The 7007-nt window shown below is 45.7% G+C and overlaps 1 non-coding gene across 1 annotated transcript; it reads left to right on the plus strand.

Moving 5' to 3' along the window:
* Positions 1-4788: 4788 nt before the first annotated feature.
* Positions 4789-4861, plus strand: TRNAK-UUU. The gene has a single exon. It is a non-coding gene; the product is annotated as a tRNA-Lys (tRNA).
* The last annotated feature ends 2146 nt before the right edge of the window (positions 4862-7007 follow it).

Consider the following 7007-nt stretch of genomic DNA (forward strand, 5'->3'; position numbering starts at 1 on the left):
TCATTTATTAAGTAAGTACGCAATACGCAAGGGGGGAAGAGAATGAAACGACTTCACTTAGTTCTGTTAGCCTAGTTTGAATGAAATGAACTAAGCCAGGTGCGGAAGGGAAGCCGGAAGCTGTGATGGCTAGGAATTCTGTATTAGATCCCTCATCTCATTCTGAAGTCAAGTAAGGAGTCCTAGTTCAGAGGCACAGTACATGGATCGGAACTCTCAGTCGAATGATTGGATTTCCTGGGGCATTAGGTACGGATATAGAAAGTGTGCAGCGGACTCATTAGCCTATTTTGAATTCGAGTAGTTCACTTCTAGGGTTCGGTGCTAGGGTTTCAAGCCTGATTCAACTCTGCTTTGAAGCATGAAATTCAGTCATACAGGTGCGGAACGGGTAATCAAAGTCATCTCCTGTCTGGGGTTGAGATGCACAGGTAAGTAAGATGAAGGAATGAGCCTAATTCAACTAGGGTAACAAGAATACCCCATTCAAATAGAGTCTGCACCACACGGGCATCCGTTTAAATTATTTATAGAATATAAGGAATGAAACTGTGCATAGAATCAACGGTAAATATCATCTCTGTCTTGTAACTTGCCCGAAGAAGACGAATCAATCAGTCTTATTCTAATCTGTCAAGCAAGTGAAGTTCTCTGAGCTGAGGAAAGGAAATGAGCTATCTGGTTTGGAATTCGGCTTTGGCTGTATCTCCTACGGCCGCTCTCTTATCTTAAATCATTAAATCAGCGCGAGGGAGGAAAGGATTCTTTGTAAGTAAGTGTGCAGCTTTGGTTTCAGGAAAGGCAGGAGTAAGCCCGGAAATAAGGAATGCGATGATTCTTTGTCCAATAGATTCGTAGAATAAAGAGTAAGAGGAAAAGAATATGGAATGGTCTCTCACTGCTTTCTGCCACTTCCGAAGGCATTGTTCCTAGGGCTGAAGTGAAGGCTCAGTCTTGCTCGACGGGAGTTCCGATTCCACCCATTCTGATTCCGGGCTCACGGCCCATCTTTTGGAATCTACGTCCTACCAGGACAATTCCAACCTTTCAAAATTCTCTTTCTTTTCGCCCGCTCTTCTAGCGCGCCCTTTTTTATTTTATGGGGCGGGACTCTCTTTTTTCCGCTCATCTTGCTCTCTCAATAGAATGTGATTCCGTTCCGTGCTAGAAGGTCAAGTACAGTTCTTTTCTAATCTCTACAGCTGGTGGCATCTTTCTGTCATACTGGTTTTTCCTCATCCCGGATCTCATCAAGCTATGCTTTCGCCTTGTTCTTTCTCTTTTGGTGAGCGAAGTGACTGGCTTTTCTTTTTCACTTGAAGTGAAATCCGTTTCTTTGTCTCGTGGTCTACTAGTGGTCCAGGCTCTGTTGAAGTCTAAAAAGTAGATTCGGTATAGTACTGTCTATATATTTGTCTTGGTCCAGTGGTTCAGGTCCGTAAGCTTTCTAATCAGCCTGGGATTACTGTTCTTAGAAAGAATAAGCCCTACATGGTCTGATTTGAGCCCTGGTCAAACTGATCCCTCCGGCAGAGGATGGTCTCATATTAGCAATGTTTTGATCGCGCCTATCTGTCGTTGCCAATGAACCGATCACCTTAAGAAAGTATCTCTTTTAAGGTGAAGCGCGTTTCAGCCAGCATAGCTATCCTATCATCTCCTAGTTCTGATCGGCTCACTCTCTTTCTAGGCTTAGTCTAGATGGAAAAAGGGGATCTTATTCTGAACCTAAGGGCTAACTTTATCTCCAAAAGCATCGATAGCGATAGTCGGCTAGGCTTAATCCAGAAGGTAAGATTTAGTAGATACCCCTCAGCCATGCCACTGAATTCTAAGAACTTTAGGACGAAGATTCTAAGTCTGAGGTACGAATCCGAGGAGCGTAGCCTTCTGCTGCTAGGGCGAGAAAAAAAGAGAGAAAGCCACTAGAATCTAATCCGAAAGAGGGGAGGCCGGGAACGTAGCCTCTTCAGAATCGTAGTTCCTAGGCGCATTCATTATTGATTCACATTCTATCCTGGGGCGGGAAGGACTCCGTCTCAAAGCTCTTTTGCCAGCATTGAGGAACCTGAGAAATTAGATTACAGTAGTTATCCGATAGACGCAATTTGACAATTAGCGGAGGTGTCACCTTCTAAACCTACTTTCCTTGAGTCAATAAAGTACGACCTGGATCAACAAAACCCATCTCCGTCTGAGTAGAGACTTCCGAAGATAAAACAAAGCAAGGGTCCGAAGGAGTTCTAGCTTGATTACCGGGAACCCTCTCTTGATAGATGAAGAACCCCTGCCCCAGTCCCATATACAGATCTGTAGCGCGTTGAACCAAGACAAGAAGACCCGAACCCTTTGAGGATCATAAAGAAGGTTGAATCTCTTCGTAACCACTGAAAAATCGAGTTGGAGCAGGACACGGAAATAGAGAAAGCACATCCTACATCCTAAATCCTAAATTTGGGGAGCGGAGTTTGAGGATCTTTTTTGGTTTAAGCACTAAGAAAACTTATTTATAAAATAGATCAAGTTCAGTCCCAGTAGCGAAGGTAGGCGCATAAGTTCATATTCCCTTGAGGGGAGCGAATACACTCGATCTAGCTATGTTGGCTAAGGAGCTGGGACTGGTGCTTATGGATCTTTACCTAGAACCGAAACTTACCTTTACTTTCGATCTGGTAGTGATGCTGCGGGCTTACTTAAATGGAGCCCTTGGTTCCCATACATCCATGTAAAAGCCTTTCTCGGTGACAGATGTTATTGATGAAGCCATCCCTGAAAAACTGGACAAGCACGCGTCTGTACGGTATAACAGGACCGTCAGCTATCTAGTGAAATAAAGGGCATACTTTTTTTTTCGTGGTATGGACCAAAGAATGGGTTCTGCTGCTATCGACACCTACTAAATTAACCAAAAGTAATCGATCGAGACCGACCGAGGAGAACTGAGCATAAGTCGGAGATCTTAGGTTAGGTTAGGGTAGGGAAAAGGAATTTCATCCGTCACTTCGTTCGTACCTTCTTGGCTTAGGCTTTCAACTGAACCTATTTCATAGCCTTTAGCCTGCCGCTAGCAGAAGCTAAGCGCTTGAAAAGCGCGCTAAGAAACCTTGCTTCTGTCGGCCTTTCTGTGCAACAGTCCACCAGTAGCGGAAGAGAGGGTTACCGTACATACAAGAGTATTCCAGTTCTTACGGAAGCTCTTTCTTACCAGTCAAGTAGTACAACAGCTCTATCTTACAGCCCGGCGCGGCGGGTCGCCTTTTGAATTCAGTAGATGGAAGAGACTATTAAATAGATAAGGAGTAGGTGAGTGAATGAGTCCTCACTGACCTGAGCGATTTCGATCACCTAGCAGGCCTTTTATTTTTTGGGGGGGGGGATCCAGTTCCTTGCCAACTATCGACCCCCATCTCTTTTCATTTGGGTAGTACCAAACCTAGCCTAGCCTTCGTCAATTACACTAAAGCGGAGCACCCAACTATGGCGTCACGTCAATTAAGGGTTAGGTTAGTCAATCCGGCCCGAGACGTCACCAAAACCGCCGTAGGAATGGAGACCTTTCAATAGAGCGGAGGCGAACTGATGAGAAAGAGGCAGGCCCTACTCACTACAAACGAATACACCGCGACGATCGAACTGCACTCATGCCTCTCCCGCATCAAGTGCCCCCCCTATGTAGTGATTCTATCAATCACGTAGGTAGGCCCTCCATTCTGATTGGTATATCATGAAAAAAGAAAGCGCACCAGGCGCACTGCGCTTTCCCTTGCCGTTCGCCTTTCTAAGTCAAGTAATGGTGACCCGCCGAAGACTGGAGCCTCGTAACATGTTGACGAAGACCTCCGAACTGAGGGTTCGATCAGTAGAGGGGACGACTTTGCCTCCCCGGAAGAAGAAAAGAAGAAAAGAGGGGACCCGCTCCCTAGCCGACTGATGCCGTATATAACTGGGAGGGAACGTGTCACATTAGAGGTGAACGATCAGAGGTGTCCTCTAATCTAATCACCACGATGAGACTGGTCCCTCTTTTAGTAGACTCAGCTATGAATATGAATGAAGAAATGAATGCCGGGCTCTTTCTTTCACTGCTAACCCCAAGAAGTTTCTTTGATACTTTCTCTTTCGTCGAGCCCCGGTGGTCCTCCTTTGAGTGTGGATTCAATTGGATGAATCTGTCAAGTCAAGGAAAACGTACGTAGCAGCAAGGATGGTGCATCGCCTATTTCTCGTTCTCGCTCGGTAGCCAAAACGAACACGCCTGCTACCTACTGTACTGGACCTTCGACCAGGCATTCTACCTTTGTCGAATCGGAACCAACCACCACTGCATTACGCTCGAACAGTCACGCGGCCGCCGGCCTTCCGTACACAGATATAGATTCATTCTTCGTACCTGATCCAACCTCACAACCCTTCGCGGGTTGGTCAGGAGTCATGGTAAGACGGAATTTTTTTAAGAAAAGAGAGTGCTCGACCGGAACAACGGCCAACAAAACAAAGACCGTAATTACATAGATAACCGCTCCTCCCCTTATCCGTCTTGTAAGGCGAACCGTATGGCGGCGAAAGACGACCTCACCTTCTCGTAGATGGTGTCAGTGAGAGCAACGTCGAGTATCCCCCGTTGACCTTCTTTTGTAGATAGAATCCTCAATGAGTGGAAACAAGCAACCTTTCTTATCTTAGTGACGTGTTGAGTAAGGCCGGCTTTAGAGCCCGACGCCCCTTATGATGAGAAGAAGAGGGGCCGCCCTCTTTTCCGCACCAATCCGTCCCCCTACATCTTTTTTTGGGTGTATAGCTCAGTTGGTAGAGCATTGGGCTTTTAACCTAATGGTCGCAGGTTCAAGTCCTGCTATACCCAAACCTGCCTTACACTCTACTACTACTGGATATCGATCTAAGATAAGATCAAACTTTCTTTTTGAAGTGGAACAAAAGGATTGTGTGACAGCTTGGGATAAAGAGAAATTGCATGTACAATTTCTCTTATGTGAGCACTCTTCGTAAAGAGAGGCCTTTGCGGATCACGGGATAGAGTTCTGGGAAAGGAAAGCAGTCATATCCACTGTGATAAGAAAGCATTTCACCTCCCTTCTGGCGGAAAGCCCTTTCCAGATGGAGTAAGTAGTCCATGAACAGAATGTGGCTCGACTAAAAGGTTTAGTTTACGGAGATGCGTACCCTTTAGGTAGGTAGGGGGAGGTTCTTTCTGATGCTCGACCGTAGGGTACGAGCTCCATACTTGGAGCGAGAGGTCACGAGTAAGGCTGCCCCTATTGCCTTTCTTTTTTGTTTTTGAAAACGGATACCCATACCGGGTGTGATGATGTCAGGAAAGGGCCACGTCATCTAGAAGTCTGTCTACTTGATTTGATGAGTGAGGAATAAAAACCTTAGCTAAAGGAAGCCTTAAGGCAACAAGAGGATAGGGTCACCTTTACCCCAGTATGCGAATCCAAGTCAGACGATTGAGTCTCAGAGTCAGTTAAGAGAAAGCGAAGGAAAGGAAAACTTGGAAACATCCACTGACGGAATCTAACATAACACATCCATTTTGTTTGACCAATATCATTCCCATCTATACCTTCTTTCTAATTTAGCAGCCTTCTCGGATCAGAAACGGAGCAAAAGAGGTGCAGGAATCAAAGTGAAGTTATTCACCTTATTGTGGCTTTAAGTTTCTGAAGAGAAGAAAAGAGCACTGACTTTGACACCGGCAAGAGAGGAAGGAAAGCGGTTTTCGGGTAGTTGCTAAGAGAGAATAGTCCGTGCGCCCTTTGAGAGAGGAAAGGAGGGCAGATGGTTGAATCATGAAGATTGTAAAGTGGCTGGATTACAAAGAAGTAGATCCGGGGAAGCGACCGGAACAATCGATATGAGAAGGAATGACCCGTCGGGTTGGGTCTTTCTCGATATGCTATCTCACAGCATTCAATCTTTCGACGTGACCGTCCGTACAGATGAAAGTATGTCTACCTCCCTCCTTCTTGAACGTAATAAAGATGCTAATGAGCTGGCGCACTGAAAGACAGATTATGGAAGGGAATCGAGAGTACAGTTCATTCAAATAATGAATTCACAGCTGCCATTCCGACTTTCCTTAGAAGAGCAAAAAACCGTCAGATCAGACCGGGAGCTCGATATTCAGAAAGAAGGTGGTAGGGCAGAGAGGTTCAGCCAAGGGAAATGCCATTCTATTTCCAGCTGCATTACTGCACACCGAAAAGAAGGTCTTCTTGATCCCCGGCTGATTCGATTAATAAGACAAGAACGAAACACTAGAGATTAGACACGAACTGGATTTTAGTAACGAGAGTCGGGATCGCTCATAGCTAGATTCCTCAGTAGCTTAGCAACTCGTAACTGGATGAGGGCAAGAGAACGGATTAGCTTTTAGCTAGAGTCCCAGCACGATATTACGGATTCCTGCACTAGAAAGCAAAGAGGCGGAACCCATTGTAGCTGTAGCAGAAGCAGCTGCCATTGATTTTGCACCTTCAATACGAGATTTGAAGAAAAACCTAAACTCATATGTATGAGTGGAAGTACTTCCAGAGCTTGACTAAGGATAGCTTACCGATATTCAAAAAGGTCGGCATAAGCCCATTCCCTAAACGGAATAGACAGATCCGACAGAAGTCGACCGATGGAAGTCGAAACTGTCACATTATGACAGCCCCAAAACGCGGGATGGATGACATTTGATTCATTCAAAACTATATCTTTCAATCGATCTCAAGTCTGAGGTCATAGCATCCTTGCTTGAAAGAGTGACTCTCCTCTGGCCCAATCAAGAGGGGGCTCGGCTCGGGCATGCCCTTGATTCTCCTCTTTCTCGTACACGAAGCCGGGTCCTTGAAAGACTTATTCCCTTTCCGGACATCGGTCTTCAATCGCTTGTAACACTTCCTGTAACGGACTTTTCAAGGCGAAGTGAATCAAAGAATTGCTTCTCTTAGCGTCCCTCACTTCCATTTTTTATAACTGAGAATGCCCTTTCGGGCCAT

Source organism: Salvia splendens, unplaced genomic scaffold (assembly GCF_004379255.2).
Source record: "Salvia splendens isolate huo1 unplaced genomic scaffold, SspV2 ctg267, whole genome shotgun sequence".
Lineage (NCBI taxonomy): Eukaryota > Viridiplantae > Streptophyta > Magnoliopsida > Lamiales > Lamiaceae > Salvia > Salvia splendens.